General features: G+C 35.0%; 1 protein-coding gene and 1 long non-coding RNA gene across 4 annotated transcripts in view; both read right to left on the reverse strand.

Moving 5' to 3' along the window:
- Positions 1-23,766, reverse strand: part of LOC110676690 (solute carrier family 41 member 1) — a 221,527-nt gene that overhangs the window by 173,033 nt on the left and 24,728 nt on the right. The window contains exon 1 of one of the 3 annotated variants that reach the window (XM_021845546.1): positions 16,224-16,487. The exons of 1 other annotated variant lie outside the window; for it this stretch is intronic. The gene's annotated coding sequence lies outside the window, so the exon portion shown is untranslated. Of the gene's footprint in view, positions 1-10,569; positions 10,681-16,223; positions 16,488-23,766 lie in introns of those variants that run through there. One more of the 3 variants, XM_021845551.1, reaches the window with a different exon arrangement.
- LOC110676702 lies at positions 4,578-10,257 on the reverse strand. The gene is made up of 3 exons (XR_002500636.1): positions 10,102-10,257; positions 4,844-5,090; positions 4,578-4,727 (listed from the first exon to the last, which is right to left on the reverse strand). It is a non-coding gene; the product is annotated as an uncharacterized LOC110676702 (long non-coding RNA).

Here is a 23,766-nt window from a genome sequence, read left to right on the forward strand (position 1 = left end):
AATTTCAATCGGTTTTTTGCACATCGTTCGGCTAGTATTGTACAATGTTGTAATAATAAAAATTCTCCAAAATAATGAAATTTCACACGAATATGGAACAACGATTAGAACGGTCGATTTTTGGAGGTTATCAAAATCAATGATTGTTAGAAATTGGCTGAAAAATTCGATAATTTATATTTTTTATTTAAAAAAAAGGCTTGTTCTTCGAAAGCATCATCAATCAAAAGCCTGATGGAAAAAAGCAAGTTATTTTTGGAGCAACAATTTTACAGATATAATAAAATCAATTTTCCCGTGTATTTTTAAAGAAATTTTTTTTAAATATGAAGGGAATTGATAGGAGTAGAATTTTTTGATTAAAAGTACGTCCTGACGGAAGTGCTAATATAGTATTAATATGAAAAATAACTTACGCCTTCATAGAGTTACTTAGTAAGTCCCCACGTCACATTTGAATCACAATAGAAACACAATTGCTTTATACTTAGAAGACCTATCAAGTACATTGACAATCATCAAAATTGGTAACACTGCTGTAATAAAATCGATTTTATTTTCCACATATTATTTTCATAATATGTTATTCTGAGATTACCAATTGAAAAATTCGGAGAAAACCGTTTACAATTTGCTATAGATCGATAAATATGCGTACATGATTTTAAAAGTATGAGACTTTTTAGTTAAACTACCATAAACAGTAAAATTTATACTTAAGACTGTGGTTTAAACTCATGGTTTAGCTCTCGTTTATACTAATATAGTTTCTTTAGTAATCCAAGCTAGTTTTGAACTCGCTTTTTACTTTTCTCTTTTGCTGGAAGTGAAAGGATGGTGTATCAGCAAATTTGACCATAAATGGATAAATCACTAAAGTTACCTAATGTCAGAGAATGGTGGAATATAATTGATTTTTTTAAAGCTATACCTTTAGTAGAATAGTAAAGGATACAAACATACAATTTGTTCATAAAAATTAGGATTTTTGTTTTGCGAAAAATAATGTTAAACTTTGACGGACAGCTTTTTTTAGGAGTCTTTGGAAAAACTATCTAGCTCTTCAACCAAAAGCATTTTCTAAGATTTTATATTTTCATTGCATTGTAGAATAATAGTTAAACGAACAGAAAACCGATTACGATTTTATCAATAAATAAAAAAGATATAGCATAAACAAAGTGTCCACTTTATAAAATGAACAGTCCTTAGAGAAGTGATCATGATAATCATTGTACAGTCGCCAGTCTCCACATCTCGATGTTCTACATCCCGATATCTCTCTCTATGTCGATGATTGCTACGGTTCCTTCATTCTGCATACGATTTCCCTCTCCACATCTCGATATCCTCCTTATCTCGATACCTACACATCTCAATGTGTTCCTTTTGATTTTTCGTTCCCAATTTTCTCTCCATATGTCGATATGAACACTATCAAAGCTTACTAGACCAGATTTAAGTGATTCAGAAAAAATTGGAAAGTCGAAATCAAGTTTGTATGTTTACTGTTTTCCTAGTAACGGAGTGATTTTCAATCTAGTGTTCATTAAATTAATGGTCTTTGTCTCGATCTCCCCCTATCTCGATGGTCCCTTCGATATCGAGATGTGGAGAGGCGACTGTAGTTTAGAATGATTTTAAGATTCTTATTACATCATCAGAACGTATTTATTTTAACAAAAAATCAAAATTGAAATAAAACACCCAAAAGTTGTTCATAGACAAAACTTGAAAATTTCTCCATCATGAAACTTTGTTCCAAACTTCTGTTTCTCATCATCTGTCTAGTATAACAGGTATTTAAAAATAAGCATTGATTTTCCAAAACCAAAAAGTGAGACTTTATTCCTTATGTTCCGATCATATCCTAAATACTCTTATTTAGCTTCCAATAGATTTATCTTTACGAAACAGTTGTATTTTATTTTTTTCATAGTCAAACATCCTTCAATCTGCTTTTTGTGCCACAAGATAATCCTTTCTTAAAAATATCGATCCGGAACCAAATACCGGAGTTACTAAACAAAACTCAAAATATCCCCTTAGCATTCTGAGTGTAACAACTTTATAAATTCCAATTTGCTGAAACAGTGTTATTTGATGTTTCGCACAATGGATGCTTTCTAATGATAAAAATCAGTCTTTCGGAATCAAAAACAGGATTTCGAAGCTGGACTTATTATGGCCACCTCTATTCAAAATGAACAGAAAGGGTTGATACATACCTTATTCGTATACTTTCACTCGAAAATATTGTAAATTCATCAAGAATCACATTCCACCAGTGATTCCAGGTGGTGTACACTGCATTTCCGGCCGGCCGTGTTTCCGGATTGGCCACTGGTATCCAAATATTTATGGATGCATTTGAAAATGCATTTATTCCCCTACACAAAACTGTTATAATTTTGAGTACTGATCAATTGAATCAGAATAAAAAAATAAACAAAAGAGTGTAATTAAGTCGTCCACGTTTTCAAAGGGTTAATTATAGATAAATTCAATTTCAATGAGTTTCAAGCGATATGTATGTAGAAAAATATGTTTATACAAATTTTCATAGACATACAATGATGTTTGTTATGTTTATTTTAACTTAAAACAATTTTACAGGTAATTTCTCATGTTAATTCTGTACTCTTATGAATGAATTATAATCAAAATTCTCTGTTGACATTCTCCAATCCAGTTCCAACTGCAATAATATCAAACAGTAGTTTGGTTGAGGATTTACATGCAAATCGACTTTCGATTGTATTAACAATTAAATTTGCATTCAAAATGAATAATTATGCAATAGTTTAACGGCAATCGATAACTTGGATACTGGAACTTGTTTAAAAAATATAAAATAAAAATATGGAAACAGAATGTAGAAATATTCAGATTTTCTTCAAAAAACACTATCAAGAATACAAAGTTTTACAGTATACTAATCCACTGAACAAAAGTTAACGCCAAGAAAATAAATAATAATTCACACAGTTTTAATCGACAAACAGTTGCAATAAGTGCATTTTTCCACACCAGATTAATCGCCTGCGTATAACCAACGATATAAGGTCACAAAGGCCTCAATTTATTTTCAAGAGCGTTACATTCTTTCAAGTCTTTTGCACATGCAAAAACATCAAACAGAAGGTATCCGCATTTACAACCTATAATACACGAAAATGGTTTTACAATTGGTTGCCTTAAAATTTTGCGTTAGCAGTCGGCAGGGTGGCTTCTTTCAAAACGATTTCATCGTTTCCAAAGCATATCATTATATCAAAAATCATAGGGTGAGAGAGAGGGTAGGCATATTTCTGCCGAAATCGTAATAAGTTTTCGGCATGATTCATTCCATTTGAAATCATTTAACAGAAAATGGAGATCAGAATACGTTTTTAAGAAGATACAAAAAAATGTGTACAAAGACGTTAATGATTATGAAATCTGTAGAAATATAAATTCAACAAGACCTTGACACATATGACCTTGGTAATCTGAATTGCGCTGTTTATGGAACTTTATACTAGTAAAAGTACTGAGGCTAAATAATCTGAACCCATTCGATTTTCAACATGCACCGGTAAAACCTCAATGCCGCCGACCACGAGGTAAATGTATAGCCATAATAAGATCCATCGACACACAGACCCTGCCAGCAAAATTTCGCAATGGGGAAATACCTGTTGGTAGCCTGCTATTTAGTCATACCATCAAAAATCCCACACTGAATTATTACAACAGTCAGTCACACAGCCCCGTATCCTTCGACGCCCTAAACCGGTAGATACCTACTTTCGTTCCTTACATTGCTCCTTCACACCATAGGTATCGCCCGTTACGACGATGTAAGGCTTCCTTTTATCAGTATTGTACACTCGGATGGACACGACGACGGTCCGCACAGTGTAATATTTTGGAAAAAAGCGGACACAATTGAGTCGTGGTTGAACGGCTTATAGAAAAATTTCCATCTGGAGCAAAAAATTACGAGAAATCTAGTCGTGACATCGATAAGTGTACTATTTCGCCTACAAAAAACAAACAAAAAAACATTTGCTGCAAATGCAAATAATTATTTGGAGCTGTGTAGAGCTCGTATAGTGTCTAATTCTACACACTATCCCCTAAACATAAAAATATCTGAATTAAACAGAGTACAATAACAAAAAGATGTTAAAAATCATTGAATATGTTTTTTTTGGCATGTAAAGAAAAGTCTTTGTAGGATAAGAACATAGCTCTGGAAATGTTTCATTTTGTGCACTACCACCTATACAAAAAAAAAGTATATTATGTTGCATGAAGCAAAATTGAAAAACTTTTCATGCATTCGATTAAAATTCTACAAATTGAAGGATGAGTGCCTACCGAATAAAGTAATGTCTTGTCTGCAAATGTCTAATGTTTTCCATTATCCCCTATGTTTTAAAAAACGTAAATTCAGATATGTGTGCAAAATTAGACAGTATATGAGCATTAAATGATTATTTGTTTTCGTAGCAATTTTTTTTTTGTGAACTACAATGTTTGAGTTTTTTATAAAAATAGGTGAAATCGGTCAAAAAGAGACACTTACCGATGTTTTACAGAAAAGAGATGGGCACCACTCCATTCCTCGTAATTGTTTGTTTAAAAAAGCATATTTTTCATCAGTCGTCCGATCTCCGGCTGAATTGTGTCCGTTTTTTCTCCCAAACTCACACACTGTGCACCGGTTGTTGGCTTGCAAGCTAACCAGTGAAGGGGAATAGGTATTTTTTTTTGCATTGCCGTCGCGCCGTCGACAAGATTCCCAATCCCCATACCGCCAGAAAAGCCAAAAAGAGAGTTCATTCGCTTTCGTTACCTTCACGCACGTTGTTGTTGTTGTTGTGCTTGCTTGTCTAGGTCAGATTTGACCCACTGTTCCAACCTCTCCCAATCCCCGAAGATACGCTCTTGTCTGCATTCACTTGCGATTCGATAAATAGAGCATATATGCACAGTAGGTACACTCCGCTACGAGATGTGTTCGCGCAGACTCTTCTTCACCGATGAAATCGTTGTCATATTCTTTTATTTTCGGACGGTATCTTTCGCGCAACTCCCATCATCTTCGAGAGTTGGTTCATTAGACCGGTTCATGATGTTTTGTGCTGACAGTTTTTAATTATCTATCGTATTAAAAATAGTTTATAAATTGATTAATTCTCCTTTAAAAAACTGTTTTGCATAGGAATGATAAGAGAACATAGAAATAAACAAAACTTTTTTTGGGTAGGAAGAATATGAGAATTTAGATTTTTTATGTGACACATTATAGTTTATAAGAGTTAAGCCCATCCTATATTTCATTTTATAAAGTGGACACCTTGTGCATGCTGTATCTTTCTAATTAATCAATGAAATTTCAATCGGTTTTTTGCACATCGTTCGGCTAGTATTGTACAATGTTGTAATAATAAAAATTCTCCAAAATAATGAAATTTCACACGAATATGGAACAACGATTAGAACGGTCGATTTTTGGAGGTTATCAAAATCAATGATTGTTAGAAATTGGCTGAAAAATTCGATAATTTATATTTTTTATTTTAAAAAAAAGGCTTGTTCTTCGAAAGCATCATCAATCAAAAGCCTGATGGAAAAAATCAAGTTATTTTTGGAGCAACAATTTTACAGATATAATAAAATCAATTTTCCCGTGTATTTTTAAAGAAATTTTTTTTAAATATGAAGGGAATTGATAGGAGTAGAATTTTTTGATTAAAAGTACGTCCTGACGGAAGTGCTAATATAGTATTAATATGAAAAATAACTTACGCATTCATAGAGTTACTTAGTAAGTCCCCACGTCACATTTGAATCACAATAGAAACACAATTGCTTTATACTTAGAAGACCTATCAAAGTACATTGACAATCATCAAAATTGGTAACACTGCTGTAATAAAATCGATTTTATTTTCCACATATTATTTTCATAATATGTTATTCTGAGATTACCAATTGAAAAATTCGGAGAAAACCGTTTACAATTTGCTATAGATCGATAAATATGCGTACATGATTTTAAAAGTATGAGACTTTTTAGTTAAACTACCATAAACAGTAAAATTTATACTTAAGACTGTGGTTTAAACTCATGGTTTAGCTCTCGTTTATACTAATATAGTTTCTTTAGTAATCCAAGCTAGTTTTGAACTCGCTTTTTACTTTTCTCTTTTGCTGGAAGTGAAAGGATGGTGTATCAGCAAATTTGACCATAAATGGATAAATCAATAAAGTTACCTAATGTCAGAGAATGGTGGAATATAATTGATTTTTTTAAAGCTATACCTTTAGTAGAATAGTAAAGGATACAAACATACAATTTGTTCATAAAAATTAGGATTTTTGTTTTGCGAAAAATAATGTTAAACTTTGACGGACAGCTTTTTTTAGGAGTCTTTGGAAAAACTATCTAGCTCTTCAACCAAAAGCATTTTCTAAGATTTTATATTTTCATAGCATTGTAGAATAATAGTTAAACGAACAGAAAACCGATTACGATTTTATCAATAAATAAAAAAGATATAGCATAAACAAAGTGTCCACTTTATAAAATGAACAGTCCTTAGAGAAGTGATCATGATAATCATTATACAGTCGCCAGTCTCCACATCTCGATGTTCTACATCCCGATATCTCTCTCTATGTCGATGATTGCTACGGTTCCTTCATTCTGCATACGATTTCCCTCTCCACATCTCGATATCCTCCTTATCTCGATACCTACACATCTCAATGTGTTCCTTTTGATTTTTCGTTCCCAACTGTTTGGGATAGGAATGATAAGAGAACATAGAAATAAACAAAACTTTTTTTGGGTAGGAAGAATATGAGAATTTAGATTTTTTATGTGACACATTATAGTTTATAAGAGTTAAGCCCATCCTATATTTACGTTGTCTAATCTAGAGCTAAATTATTACCACATGATTTTTTTTTGAATGCTACAAGATAAAACGAAAATTTGAACGAAGTTGATCAAGTCATACGGAATTCTCAAAAAACTTTTATTAAGTTTTTATGAATGAGATGCATGTTGGCAGAAATTATATGATCAAAGATGCCCAAACGTGTAGAATATATTATTTCAAAATACACAAAGTTTCATAAAAGCCGGTGAAGTTTTGTATAATTTTAAATTTGAAACACTCTCACCCAGCGTGTCAATTGTACATACATTTGGCATTAAATTCCAGAAATTTATGAAATTAAGCTCTTTAACTCGATACCTAACCTCCACATCGAGTAGGGGAGATCTCAATGTATGAGCATAGGCCTCCCTACTGAGCACATTGGAAAGTTATCTTACATGGATAACTTTTGAAACACTAGTTATTGTACAAATAATAAAATTCAATTTTCAGTTTATGTAACATGTACAATTGACAACCATATCCAACATTTGAAATTTCTGTCTGTAAACTTTTTGATCAAAAAGGATGACGTACATATTAGGCGGTACAAGCAATCCTTTTAGTCCATCCCGTTCATTCATGTTTTTGGTCAGATTCATTCGAAGCAGCCGTTTCAAAATGGTTCGTTTTTCAACATTATCTTGTATACCAAAACTGTTGATTGAAGTATGGTTTTTCATCAATCGTTTTGACATAAGATATACAATTTCATGCCAAATAACCGTGATACTGAATAGCTACTATGCTGAATGGCTATTATGTCAAGTGCCATTATTGCAAATAGCTATACGCATTAAGAAATAATGCCAAATCGAGATTGCAAGAAAACGAGTTAAAAACCTTTGAAAAACGTTTAATAAAAATAATAGAACTAACGGATATAGAGGTAAGTTTATAGTGCTTTCGTAGACGGCTCAGGCCAATTTTTCAAATTTAAAGACTCCAAATGCACAATCAAGAACGCAAAACAAATATTTTGCATATAAAATGAAACATCTATCAAATTTTACTGAGGATAATCTAAAAAGTAGATTTGAGTATTGTGCCTTTACTCAATTCAACTCAATTGCTTATGTTTTACAGAAACGCGTGTTTCAACTACCACTCGCAATCTTCTTCAGTGTTTGTCACACATAAATTCAATTTTTGATTTCAACTATTCAATCGGCTATTGCTTCAAAGTTAGGTTCATTGTTTATGAAAAAGTTTCTACTGGAATGCCTAAAATGTTTCCTCCATAGATTGCTCCAGTAAAATTTCCATTGTGATTTCTCCAAAAAAAATTTACATGGATTTTTCAGGGAACTTTTCCAGGAATTATTGCAGATATTACTTCAAGGACTTCAAACGATTTCTCCTGATAGTTCTTCAAAAAATCTTCCAGGAAATCTACAAAAAAATATAACTTCATGAATTGCTATAGGCACTACTTAAAAGTTTCCTTCAAGAATTCTTCCAAAAGTACTTCCTGGAAAATCACTACATGAGTTATATAAAGGATTTTTCCTAATAGCCCTCCAACAAAAATCCTCCGAGGATTCCTCCAAGAATTTCTCTAAAAATTCCTACAGAGATTCTCAGAGACCCATGAATTTTCTCAGGGATTTCATAAAAAATAAGATTCCTCCAGGATCTCCTCCGAGATTTCTCTAAAGATTCCTACAGGAGCTTCACTGATTTTTTTTAAATCCCTGGATAAGTTACTGGAGAAATCACTGGAGGAAACTCTAAAAAAAACTAGAGTTTTCCCTAAAAGGAATTCCAAGTTTAATTCGTGGTAGAATCGTTGGAGGATTTTTTGCTTAATCTCATAGACGGAACTCAAAGGAAATCTTTGGAGTAATTCCTGAAGAAATCCCAGGAACTTCAAATGTGGTTTTCGACTACGAATAAAGCCTGCGTTTTTTATACTATATTTATATCTTCACTTCTATATAAATAAAATTGAAGTGGTGTTGGTATGTCACGAAATGGCTTGAGAGCGGATGAATGGATTGCGGTAAGTTTTTCACAGTTGTATTCAGAAAGGGATACGACGTGATAGCGCGAGGAAAAAATTTGGAAATTTTCCGGGATAATCGAGAAAACGGGAGAAAACTAATGTGTCATTTTGTATGTGGGATTACATGACGTTTTACAGCAGCCTACTTGATGGCAAGACGAAGTACCGTTTTGACTCATATTCCGAACACTTAAGGCCAACAGTAACTTCAAATGCGCCTGATAAGCATAAATTAGCTGATATTAGTGAACATTTAAATTTCTTCGTCAACTCTAATTGTTACCTGTTGGGTGTGCCGATAAAAAATGTATATTATTGCTATTAGCACCTTTCGAAGCGTTATTCGGCATAATGTGTAATTTGGAAAAGGCCACAGGAAAATATATTTTCCGATGATATTTTACACAAGGAATGGTAAGTATTTTTGTATATTAATGACAGTTAAGGCGAAGTGGATCGTCTTTGATATTAGTACGCGTCATCGATGATTATTGCTAATATATATGTACAACGAATTTGATATAACTGAAAAAAAATATATCAGTACACTTTCTGTATGTAAGCGGTTACAGTGATAATTTGTCGAATCAATATTTGTCATGAGCACTGAGTTATATTACTTTGAAACAGTCAACATAACTGTCCAAAGAAACTATAGAAAATATATGATTTTAGTATTTCATTCCCAGTCCTTTAGTTTCGAACTAAGGGATTTTCTGTAGGATATAAAGGGAGCTAAAATTTTAACTTACAACAATTATTTCAATCAATATTTGAATAAAACCTAGCTAGCTACTCAAAAGAATAGCTTCTGGCCTTTATAGCCGAAAATAAGTTGTGATAGTAGGTAGAGAAGCAGCCATAAAAAGCAATTAGGTGACCATAAGTGGCTGTCTACGAAAGGTACACCCTACTTGAAGTTTATAGGCTTAAATTGAATTTACAAAAAAACTTACGAGTGTTTTGTCATATTCCACCAGATTTCATGGATACGATGGATGTGTAAGTTTCAGTGACTTGTACCAGAATATGCATCAAAAGAGAACGAGATTGTTATCATGAATAATATTTTTTTGTACCGTGTAGCAATTTTGGACAAGTGATCCTACTACTGACAAATCAGCACAAATAATCGTGAACCGGCCTAATGATACCCACACGACTCTGCTTCACCATGGCATCGAATCAGCGCCGAATCGACCCACGGTTTCGTTCTCCTTCTTGCGCGGTTTTATAGACAGCAGAACGGTAGCCGCGGCAAATGGCAAAAAGAAAACACCCAGAAGAATTATATAGAACCAAATGCCAGAAATACTAAACTCAGTCGAGTGTCGTCGTCGCGGTTGCTAAATACCACGCCGCACATATCAATCGGTGTTCTTCTTCCCCCAATCACGATCGCGATATGTGGTGTTTTGTCGATGTCGAAGCCCCAATTCACTTTTGATTATTTCAGTGCCGTCTTTTCCTCGGTACAATCCCAACCGTTTTGGCGGCACCAAAGTTACATGCTACTAAAACACCGAATCACTAACACCAAACTAATTAGCACTAATTTTGCCGTTTATTTTTTTTTAACTGTACGAATTTTCCACGCCGTATAATTAACATTTCCACAATGCACACCTAGGTTGCCACTGAAACACAACACAATCCCAAATATCGAGGCTTGTCGAGGCTGGCAAACGGTAATCAGTTGACCGTCTTTGTAATAGAATCAACAATTGTCGGCTTCAGTAGTAGCCACACCGTTTTCCCCCATGTAAGTGAATCGTACACTTCTAGCCGTCACTCAGCAAACAATGGTATCCCTTTGGCAAGAGATACATACATGTAAGTGTATTGGGGAAATTAAGCATCATTCACAGTAGGGTGGCCCATAATTATAAAACTATAAAAATAAAAAGTTACACTATCGAAATCAGTTCTTTTGAACCCTCCGAAGCTACTTTGCAAGTTTAAGCGGAATCCGTCAACTCTAAGAGGGTAAACTAGGTTTGTACTGAGAAATGACAAATATATATGACAAAAAATTAATCACTTTCATTTTTGACCATAGGTTGCGCTGCAGTTGATAAAATTCTTTCATAAGTGACTTTAAGATCCTCCTATAAATAACAAACCGGAAGTATATGAAAAAAAAATTGTGCCTGGGGAAATTGAAATTCAGTTGGGGCTGGTTACGTTTAAAAAATGCTTCGATATTTGTTTGAATTTTGTGAGTCAAATCACTATACAAAAATATTACACTTGCACTTTTTTATTCTGACATATAGGTGTTTTTCTTTCGGTTAGGATGGTCCAAAACAGATTTTTTTTCTGCACGTTCCACCCCGGGAATATGTAGGGTAAATTGTGGTGAACTGAACACCATAAGGTTCCATCTCAATTCTAATAGAGAAACGATGAATTTGTTTGGCTTTATCGCAAATAAAGTAATAGGGATATTTTCACATGTTATTGTCCATAAAAAACTTGTCGAAAGGGTATATTACCTGCACGCTGTGGATAAACTGAACAATTGATGGAGAACAAACATTACCAAAAAATCATCTATTAATATTTATAATCCATTCAAAAATATCTAGTTTAACTTTTGAAAAGGAATCATAATATATTTCTGAACAGTTACAGTATAAATGGCATTCATATTTTGAAGAAATCAATCATTAGATAATTAAACTTTATTTTATATCAGATGTTACCTCTATTTTATTAAATAGTTGAATAATTAGCAATAAGTTATCATATTTTCTTATCAATTTTGCTGCTTCATAAGAATGGGAGCCAGGTGTTCATTCAACCTTCACAGACATTTGTTCAGAAGTATATCTAAAACTTTAATTGTTAAGCAAAACATATATTTATTTTGCCTTCTTTAACTACATTACAGTAATTCTGACTTGGAATCACATGATTGTTCATGTTGTTTATTTTCAAATTACATCAGATCATATTTTCAAACGTAGTTTCTATTATTTTTTTCAGTTCAATCGACCAACGTATCAATATATACATTATATTCTACAAAATGACGGTAACTTCTTATTTTAGCGATTTGACAGGAAATACTGATTTTCTTTTTAACTTAAACCAAAGTTACAGAGTAAGAACTAAATGCGCCAAACATAACTTCATTGAATCAAAAAATTTCCAGAAAATATGCGTATTGAATCTCGAGCATGACTCTAAGAAAATCCTGGATGAGGTTGAGACAGAATTCTGGGCAGGGATTTACAGTAAACTGGATATAGTTATTTTCTTCTTTGGACAGTGCTCTCGCATGATACTCAAGCACGATTCTCACTAAATCTTGACCAGGACTGTTACAACGCCTTAGAAGGATTCCTAAAAATTTAAAATGGGATTCTCACAGAATCGAATACAGATATTACAAAAAAATACTAAATGCTAAGCAGAATCCTCAGATAGTTTATAATAAGATTTTACACTGCCTGACAACCATTTGACTTAACGTTAATTTTGAAATAGGAAATCGTCTTTGAATAGAAAATCTTAAAGAATATGATTTATTCAATCCTGGATATAACTCTAACAAAATTCTTAATGAACTGGATACACTTGTTTAAACAGTTTGGGAGTTTTAAAGATCTTTTGTAATTCCCATTGTCATTTTTTCTGAACAAAATAAAGGAAGTTGCTGAAGAGAGCAATCTAACCGAAAGGATGGGAAAAAATATTCATGATTTTGTTTACTATTATTTAGCTAATATGGGAAAATATTCCTACAAATTCCAAACAAAGGCAAAGTTCTCATATAAAATTTACTCATACTAAACAACTTTTTTTACTATGGTTTGAAGATATATATATATATATTTTTTTTTTTTGAAGATAATTGTTACCGTAACTATTAACAAACAGTTCTTCATACTTGTTTATTTTTTTAAATTAATTATGAATCGTGGTTTACGACTAACCAGCCGAGTGGAAGTTTAACAACTACCGAAAAGCTAAACATTACATTTACTTTGCAATTGAATTAAATGGACAATTTATCTATAAACTGAAATTTTTGCATATGCAATGGAAGTTCAGAGCAATATGTTGTTTTAATATTGGTGTTGTTTTGTTGTGTTGTATTTATTAGATGTTCTGATTCATCCAATAACTTACAGAAATATAGATATTAAGATCATTGAAGAACATCGGTATAAATCAAAACAATACTCCATTCACTTATGTGAATGGCTGAAGGTCTGTGTCACAATAAAAAAAACTATCAATAAACCACTGGTTACGCTTCTAGATTCTGAAGCATATATATGGAGTTCTTGAAAAACCAAGAACATCCGTACAAATCAATACAATACTCCGTTTACTCATAAGAAGGATTAAGAGTCTATGACAACTAGGCCAATTAGGCCTATATTCCATTGAATACTTGGAGGACCAAAACATTGATACTTATCCATTTAATGCTTGCTCTGTTTACTTCCATCAATGGTGAAGTGTCTGTTTCATATCAGAAACTATGAAAAGTTTGCTTATCACACCACAGTAGCGTAGCTAGGGGGGTGCGGTCCGCACGGTGCCCCGAAATCATGGAGGAAATTTCTCATAGCAGTAGATATTCGATTTAAGCAACAACAAAAAAATGTAAACAGGATCAGGTTTGAAGGGGACCATGATTGGTTATATGTAGGTGCCTTTATTTTCAACAGAGCATAGTGTTTTTGGTTTCAAATACATATTATTCTGTTAATCATCGAATGATCTGGAGCCCTATTATTACCTGAGCCTAAGGAAGTCATGAATTTCGAATTATTTTTCGTTAACGTGTGCAAATGTCACACAGGTTACACAAAACAGTATCTGAAGTCACTTCTTTCATTTTTCGCATTGAGATGAATCCTAGTACACTCTTGAAATTCCAGAGGCTGCTACTACTATTCCACTGCTTTAAGGAATTCTCCTTGGAAGGTCTGAGGGTTTTTACACATGAATCATCTAGAGGTTCTATCAGAAATTGATATTGAGATTCTTCTAATTTTTCTCTCAGAAGTTCGGCTTGAAAAATTTTAAATGGTATCTCAAGATATGCTAAGATTAACTTATTCAGAATTTGTTCTAGGAAATCGTTCAGCAGTCCAACGATGAACCCCATGAACTCTGCAAACTTTTTTAGAAATTCTTTAAGGATTTTTTCGAAAATTCTTCTATCGGTTTCTTCAGTATTACTTTCTGAGATTAATAATTGGATGAATATTCCTTCTTCACCTACATAAATATTCCAGGAAAATTAAAAGAAGGTTTATTCTAGGGTTGAAGGAATTCCTGTAGATAATGTTCAAACAAATCAACAAAGAATTCATTGAAAAGCTCTCAGTCGTTTTTTCCGTAACGCTTTCAGCCATTTTTAGTACCACTTCTTCAACAATTACCCCAGAGATGATCCTAGGAATTATTTTTGTGGGTGGTATTATTCCACAATTTCTATTAGGAATGCTTCCACGACTGTCAAAATAAATTCACCCGGGATTTCTCATAAATTTCTCATGAAGTTTTCAATTTTCTCAAAAGAGATCTTTATATTTTTGAATTGAATTGAATTAAATTGAATTCTTACTTTTTTGTGAGACTTATCCAAGACTTCATCAACAACGCAGAAGAAATCTAAAAACCTTCAAAAGACTTCTCTCTTGCAGGAATGTAGTATATTTTTCAACATGACCAGTGATACCTTTAGGATTTGGTTTAGAAATATCTTCCAAATAAAATATTAAAAAATCAGGAATTTCCCAAATTATTTCTGAATGAAAAAACATGATTCTTTCCCGACAAAATCTATGGAGTAATTTCTGAAATCTGCTGGATGAGTTCCGAAAAACCATCACTTCTTTGAGAAAATTTGGAAAGCATGTTCGATGAAATCTTTGGTTTAATTTCTTAGGCTATTTTTGGAAGAATTTCCAGTTGAATTCCTAAAGGTATCTCGAACAAAATCTGGAATGAATTCCTTAGGAAATTTGTGAAGGAATCTCATATTGAACTTTTGAGGAAATGTAAGAATGTATTGGATATTTGCTTGAAGTTTCGTCCATCTATTAAATACTTCAAGGAAATACCTTAATTTAATTCTGATAAAATTTCTGAAAAGATACTAATATTTTGCGTAACGTCGCGAGGAATTCCCACAGAAATATTTATAATGCTTTTTTGTGATATGTCTGGTTGAGTTTTCTGAGGATCCTGATCCTGATCCTGATTAAAACCGTGGACTCTGTTCGGTCATATTTTGGTCACGTTTTTCTGACATGAGTTCATATTTTAGGGAGATAATATAATAAGATGAGTATAATTTCTATCATTTCCAATAGAAAATGGTACTATTGATTGGAAGGAATTTATGATTTCGATTACTTGACTAGTCACATCTCAATTATGTGTTAGCTAAGCGCTACACACCCAAGGGTCTCGAAATATGACCCCGCACCGGGCCCCGAAAACTCTAGCTATGCCACTATCACACCAGTAGACTAAAGGCATTCATGTCAGAAAGATTTTGGATAACCTAGAACACCTATTGTACTCACTTAGTTACCAAAACGGGGATCTTGACTAAACGAACGGTTATTCTAAATGAAACAGTTTTCTAGGGCCCAGAATTGCAAAATATCTTTCTACTTGGAAAAGATGCATAGATCTCCATTTCATCATAAAGAATTATACGCCTAAACTCCAAGGAATTGTTGGAAGACCTCAACTTGCACAAATTTGGGCATAGGATACTATAGGATTAGGGGTTCTGGAAACAATAAAATAATTTCTAACAAGTAGACTGCGAAAAAGCAACACCTCGTTTTACGAACTGATTCAATTTACGAATCAATTAAATTTACGGACTCCCGAGGTTAAAGTATACGTCTCGCGATAAAATTTAAATAAATACTACGGCTTTGTGTATAACTTTTCTGTTTGTATTTGTTTTGTAACGAAAACTTTTCCGATTTGTTGCATTTTTTTCTTTTTTGATTGGAGAATCTTCACTAACGATGGATTTTCGTCAACTGCATCGCTTCCTATGGTCAAATATGAAGTTGGAACAGTTTTTCCATACATTTGGTTCATTTTCTCCATACAACTTTCAAGCTCGTTTAGCCCCCTCCGTAGAGTTGACGGATTCAAATGAACTAATTTTGACGGTATAACATTTTTTTTTACAGTTTTTTCATACACACAATGGGCCACCTTAATCCACAGGTTAACTACAGCTCCGTGGAGAGATAACCACCGACCACCAATCGATTCGCGCAAACCTTTTTCAATTGCACTAGCTGCATGCGGCGATTCGGACACGACGACGCGCGCACGATTTGTCAATTCACACCTCGCAAAATCCTTCCGAAAACGGAACCGAACCGGAACAAAGCACCGGGGAGTATCGGGTAATCCTTGTCGCACGATGACCGCGGACGACGCACCGACCGATGGGAGAACAGTTTCTGCACCCTGGAACAGTGCCACACGGAATTACACATACACACCCCGATGCGTCTTCGTCACTGCGCCAACTGAACGCCCTGGCAAAGCAAACAGCGCGGTGAGGTTGAGGTCTCGAGCGAGGTGTGCGCGTCGTCGGTTGCGGTCGGTGATCTTCGCCTCGTGCAAGGAGGCGCTCACCAGCAGAAGCATGTGCTCGCTGATCGGATCGGGAAAACCTGATGAGCTTAGTGTTCAAAACCGCGGGAGGGGGTCGCGCTGAACTCAGATCACTCAGATCAGCAGAGTCCGCGCTCGATACGATCGGTTCGGTTCGGTATTGAACTTGATTTTCTCCGTTTGGTTGAAGGGGCGCTGCTGTGAGAGTCGTGGTGGAGTCCAAGGGTAGGATGGCGAATGAGTGAAGACGCGATTTTAGCAAAGGAGAAAAATTGAATAACGGGTCTTAAATTTTGGAGTTTTTAGATAGACTTGTGCGCGGCCAAATTGTTTTACTTCACGTCGATGAATTAGAGGTCGTCAAGAAATTGTTGAAGAAATTACTTCAAGAATTCTTCCAAGAATCTATGCAAAGATTATTTATATATTTCCTGTAGATATTCTTCCAGGAGTCATCCTTTTCGTGGAAGTAACGTCTCAGCTAAGAGCTATAAAAATGTTTATTGAACACTAAGCTGAAATGCAGGCTCTGGCCCGGTGTTGACGTTATGCCAAGAAGAAGAAGAACCGTTCTTATTCTTAGCTTTAAGTCCTCACTTAGACAGAGCCTTCCTCTCAGCCTAGTGTTCTTATGAGCACTTCCAACAGTTTTTAACTGAGAGCTTTCTTTGCCAAAGTTCTCCTTTTCGCATACGTATATCGTGCATCAAAAGTACGATGATGCTGCTGGACCGATCGTGAATCGAACCCAGACACCTTCAACATGGATTAGCTTTGTAGCCGCGCACTCTAACCACTCGGCTTAAGAAGGCCTTCTATTTGTAAGAAGAGCTGAGTTATTTGCATTTATCGGCTTCCAACTCTATCAATCGTATCTCACCTCTCTCAATCTACATAGGATTTCCTCACTCGTACCGCGAACTGGGTACTCTTTCGCTCCCACCGCAAACGCAAAGCACATGGCTTTGCAAGCGCGGTGAGTTACTATGACCAAGTTCGGCTCATAATCCCGATTCCCGACACTACCTACCAACATGTATAGCTGATATGTAGACTCGCGTTGCGAAACTACCAAACCATTGCCACTGCATGCACTGTGCGCATAGCACTTGGAATCATATACCCTATCTACTGACAACAACCAGCCTTTGTCGTCACCATGTGCCTGTTTGAGTGCTGAGGCATTCGCGCAAAATTTGAACTTGTGTGCGCGCCCGAGTGATGTCTTCGAAATTTTGGGTGTGTGACAGCGATATTGTTACACATGGTTCAGCGAGCCACTCTTTGCACCGTAATCACTTCGTTTTTATGCTCAATTACCCGATGTCGTCTGTTGTGTGAGAGTTTCCGCAATTTTATGCGTGTAATTCTTACGAAGTCCGCAGACTGGTCAGCAGTAGTCCTTGAGCGGAGTGAATTTCAAATTTGCAATCAAGATCGGTGTGATGACCTGCCCTAATCAAAAGGCACCTCCATTGATAAGGTATTTAATATCACACCGTCTGGACGCTGCTGTTGGTCAAATCAGAGATACCCAGCAATTTAGGTTGCCATAAATTACTGCTGTCTAGACTTTATTCGCTGGTAAGATACCTACAATGTTTTACAGTCACATCTGAGGTCGATGTTCACCAGCAAGGGGCACAACTAGATAATACAGGCTAAGGGGCGGTACGGTCCAGAATAAACTACTGGCGAGTAGACTACGGTATGATATAGTGTAGATATAGATTTACTCAAAACTTTGAAATTTTCGCCCACGTTTAAAAAAGACAACACGTTGACCCACTAAACTCGTATCATTAGCATTTTGTCAAAATTACAATAAATAGTCACATTTGAGGTCTTCTTGAAAATTAGAAACTTTGGTAAAAATTGACATTTTGTGAGCTGAATATCAACCAGGGTTGATTTCTTTCCAAACAATTTGGTAGGAATTTCATAGTCATCTACCGAAAATCTACACATACTTTGCAATTGGATTAAGGTGGAAGATTCAGGATTCAATGTTAATCCATCGATGATGGTATTTAAGCTTCCTGCTAGTGTGTAAGACTATAATTTAATAAATGCGCTGCTTTCCTTCCAAGATGTATGACATTAAATGAAAAATCGACAGGCTGCTTGGGCATGTCAGGAATTAATCATCAATATTAACTTTCTTTTCCCGATAAGCATTGTCCAGAACTTTCCAAACTGTGCACCGCAGAAAAGTTGTGAGTTGAAATTAAGACTTTTCAAAACATAATCTTTTGCTTTGAACAGATATTTTGACAAGGTTTCAAGAACAGAGCATAGCCTTAAGAATCTAACACCCACATTTCCCGAACGACAACCACAACGAATGATATACTGCCACGCTTCTACACATATTTTACAATCACTTCTGAAGTTTTTATGAAGTTATGAATATTGAAGTTTCTTTGTTTGAAATTTTTGATTTTCATCCCTCGTGATTGATTCCATGAAAATGTAAATATTCATTTTAACCATTGTATGTTTTCTAAGTGAATACTACAGGGATTAAATCTGATGAAATTGATATATTGATACATCCGGAATTTGCTGTTTTGGTCATTGATTGAATGTAAAAATCTGAGTATTGATTTTTAATGATAGTTCAACTTGGAAGTATTACGATTCCATCTTTTATTTGCAACACATCATATAGGTGCTTGTAATATGTCGTTATTCAATCTGATCTCCGAATTATGCGTTCAATGCAGTGTACTCTGTGCTTTTTTCTCATTTGACGACTTTTAATAAATACCCATCTGTTTTCTCAGTGCTGGCCTTTTGCTGTTGAGATTTCCAAAAGCTTAATCTTACCTAGTTTGAGTAGTGGTTACGGTTATGATAGCTCAGATCAATCTTAAGTTTAAAAGAACAGCAACGATCAATCTTTACAGTCTCATGAAAAATAGTACAGCCCAAGTGGAGTAACCGTTTTGATTCATATTTCACACACTTAAGGCTTATGTTGATTTCAAATGCGTATAAATCAACCGAAATTTTCGTAACGTTTTATTTCTTTGGGAAGTTAAACTGCAATTTATTGAGTGTGCTGATAAAAAATAATTATTGAACATGTTTTACTGTTATCCTAACCCAAAAATTTGGAACAATATTTTGCTTCGAATGCCGAAAACTGTGCTCATTCTGTCTCATATTCCGAACACCTTGATTCAAATTCCGAACAACATGAATTATTAGCATTTGAATTGATAATAGGGTAATTTAAGGCTTCGGCACTATTCGACTATTATCGGCACCCAAATTTCAAACGCCAAATACGCAGTATTATTCTGTCAAAACAAATCAATGAAAACATTCAGATGATTCTTTGTTCTGTCAGCTTCCCTCTGATGAGATTTCTGAGACTGAACAAACAATTTCGTCAGAAATATCATCAATTCAAATGAATACGATTTATTTAAGATTTATTTAGGCCCCCCTTACCATTCAATCTTAGGCACGGTAAGCTTAAAGCCGCATGAATTAGGGGTCACCTGTTAGGTGGACTTTTACCACCGGAACAGGCAGTCCCTATGATAATTCCTAGCCAATAGCCTGTCTCAATTTTAGTATCAAACGCTTAAGTTTAGGGCAGAAACTCATGTTTACTCAATTTTTAAATGATTTTCATTGATTTAAGTACAAAAAACATTATTCTATGATTTTTGAGATTTTGTCACGCCCCTTGGTTTAAACTCAAATTTTGGGTATATTTTCCGTGTCCCTTCCGAAATGTCAGATAGGAACAACCCCAGTGTTAAAACTATAAGCCCTGTGGCAATTTTGTCGAAAAAGTGAATGTCAAACAATCACAAGTGTCAAGGTTCATATTTGGAACTATTTTTAAAATTGAATTTCAAAAAGGTTATAGCCGTTATTTGAGCTAGAAAAATTGCTAAAGTAGTTGCAAGAACATGCTCTTTCGTATTATTAAATAAAAAAAAGAATTCATTAAACATTTTAGGACCCAATTGAAACAACCGCTATCGACACTACGCGGCTATCTAGGCTGATCGGGAAAAGAAAGTTAACATTGATGATTAACTCCTGACGTGTCTACAGACTCAGCTCTTACGGTTGGATTTCACCGTAATCTCAACAGCTGAACAGTTCGGTGAAATAAAACACCGTAATTTGTTCGGAATTTTACGGATTCCGGTAAATTTTTACCGAATACTGTGGAAATTTACCGTACTCCGTCAATTTATTTTACCGAACCGTTCAGCTGTTGAGATTTTACAGGAATCCGTAAAATAATTTAAGTGTGCAAACAGCCCTCTCAGTGATGAATCGAAATCAGAACGGTACCAATATCCGGACACTCCGACAACATTCATTCATTTCATTTGTTAATTTGAATAATAATGTCGTTCCAATTAGTAACATCTGATTTTTGTAGCATTGCTTGTCACTTTACTACGATTTCTCATCTGGTAATCATTGACAAAAAATTAATACAGTCGACTCTCCACATCTCGATATCTCTCCCTATGTTGATGATTTCTTCGGTCCCTTCATTCTGCATACATTCACTCCCCATATCTCGATATCCTCCTCATCTCGATATCTCTCTATCTCGATGTGATTTTCATTCCCGATTTTCTCTCCGTATGTCGATATGCCCTTTTTCAAAGGTTACTAAACTAGATTTTAGGGATTCAAAACAATTTTTGAAAACAGAAGAACAGACATCTGTTTGTTTTTGATTTTCGAGATGTGATTTTTCAACATATCTTTGAATTCAGGAATAATGCATGAATAAATTAAACTAATAAAAACCGACTTAAACCATTGATTGAACTAAACAAACAATTTGTTTAACCATATGCAATGTTGTGCATTGAATGAAGTTTATAGATGCACCGATTTTGGATCATTCGGATGTTGCCAGAACCTCATATTGGTCCACGGCATTATAGCTTTGATGTTCAGGATGAAAATTCATATATTTTGAGCCGTCGCACCATATGAATGAAAAGGATTACAAAAGTGTCCCTCTGAGGCCATGCCGGAACCGTTTCCAGAGTATCCGGATGTGACCAGAACCTTATATTAGTACATCATTAATGAGTAAATAGGATTACAAAAGTGTCTCTATGAGACCCTATCGGAACCGATTCCGGGATGTCCGGAAGTGGTGAGAACCTCATATAAATTCATGGCATTATATCTAAGATGTTCAGGATAAAAAATTATGAGTTTTGAGCCGTCACACGATATGAGTGAATAAAATTAAAAAAAGCGTCCCTCTAAGGCCCTATCGGAACCGATACCGAGATATCCGGATGTGACCAGAACCTCATATTACTCCATGGGATTATATCTATGATGTTCATAAAGAAAAATCATGAGTTTTGAGCCGTCGCACGATATGAGTGAGTAGGATTAAAAAAGTGTCCCACTGAGGCCCTGTCGGAACCGATTCCGGGGTATCTTGATGTGACCAGAACCTTATATTGGTCCTTGGCATTATATCTACGATGTTCAGGATAAAATATCACGAATTTTGAGCCGTCGCACGGTACTATTCTTTAAGTTTCAGAAAATGTGCTCTTTGGGTACATTTAGGAACCGGTGCCAGGTAAACGGGTATCCGAAGTGGCAAAAATCAATAAAAACCAATGTCATTCGACCTTCTGGCAGCTTTTTACTTATAGAAAGTACACAATGAGTAATTTTCTTACCGTTAATCCTGAAAAATCTACGTGAACCTTCACTTTCGGAACGAGTATACCCCATTTGAATCCGGAATAACTCCGGAATCAAATGGCCAATCCCTTTTATTTTGGAACACAATAAATCTTGAAGAGTATGCGGTTTGTTTGAAACTGAAAATCGGTCTATAACTGACCCAGTTAAGATTTTTTAAAGTTAATTTTCAATGACGTTGAGACGTTAAGGGTTTGAGAATTAATTCGTACCTTATCTCAGCAGTTCAATTGAATGTTCATTTCAATCAACAGTTTTACCTAATAATTACAATCAGGATTGGGAAAAAATCTGAAATTCACTCTACAGTAGCCAAGCAAAGCCAATCACAGTCAGCGAAGCCAGTGAAACTCACGCCCATCGCTGCTGTAGGTAAAATGCCTTGAAAATAGCAAAACACCCGTTGCTAAGGGCAACCCAAAACTACTGTAGAAGAAAGTTTTAAGTTTCCTGCTAGTGTTGAAGAATAAAATAAAAAAGCGCTACTGTCTGTTGTTTTCTTCGTGAAATTTGTGCCTTCAAAGTTTTGGTTTAAAATTGAAGTTGGATTCCAAGATGATTCATCTTAAAAATACGTTATAAAGGCTGCTTGGGCATGTTAGGAAATAATCATCAACATTAACTTCCTTTTCCGACTAGCTTAGATAACCGCGTAGTGTCGGTAAGGGGCTCTTCCCATCATCATGTGTAGACGGCCTTCTAGGAATGGCGCAGCGTAAATAGTAGTTTACAGAACAAGTTGCAGAATGATGATTTTTACAGCACGAGTTTATACGAGAGGATAATTACGACGAGTGCTGTAAAAATCGAGTTCTGCAACGAGTTACGTACAACATTTTTTTGCAATTCCGCAGAAGACCACTTGAGGGTTTCAGAAATAATATCGGAGTGCATTCATCATCATTTTACAATTTTTGAAAAATGGTTGTGTTATGATTCATTACGCAACTCGAAACAGTTGCGTAATGAGAAAGCGATGCGTAATGAACCATTACAGCACTGGTTTCAGATGTGTAATGACGATTCATGCACTGCATACTTCAGTGCAGGAAAGAAGGCTGTTTCATGACAGATTAGCGTGATGAAAATCAGCCTACTACGATGAGAAATTGCAAAAACTATATTACAAAATAAATTTCCCTCTATTACGAATGACAACGTGAAACTCATTCAAGGCTAACCAATCAAGTCAATTACGTCCTGATAATTGATTGATCGTATTGGCGTTTTGAACAAACGGGTGGAATCATTTAAGCATTTTTTGCCATCCTCCCGATGAGTTATTTTATTATTCATTATCAGTTTATGAGCATATTTTCGATTCGACTGTCCTACATTTCACTGCAACAAATCTTTGAATTTAAGTATGTAATTAACTCCCCCGAATGTTTGGCTTCTAATGGCCAAAAGTGTTAATAATCGGTAGAAAATATATTATCGATGACTACTCAAGAACCTACCAGTTGCCATGCCATG

The sequence above is a fragment of the Aedes aegypti genome, chromosome 1 (genome assembly GCF_002204515.2).
Source record: "Aedes aegypti strain LVP_AGWG chromosome 1, AaegL5.0 Primary Assembly, whole genome shotgun sequence".
NCBI classification, from domain to species: Eukaryota; Metazoa; Arthropoda; class Insecta; order Diptera; family Culicidae; genus Aedes; species Aedes aegypti.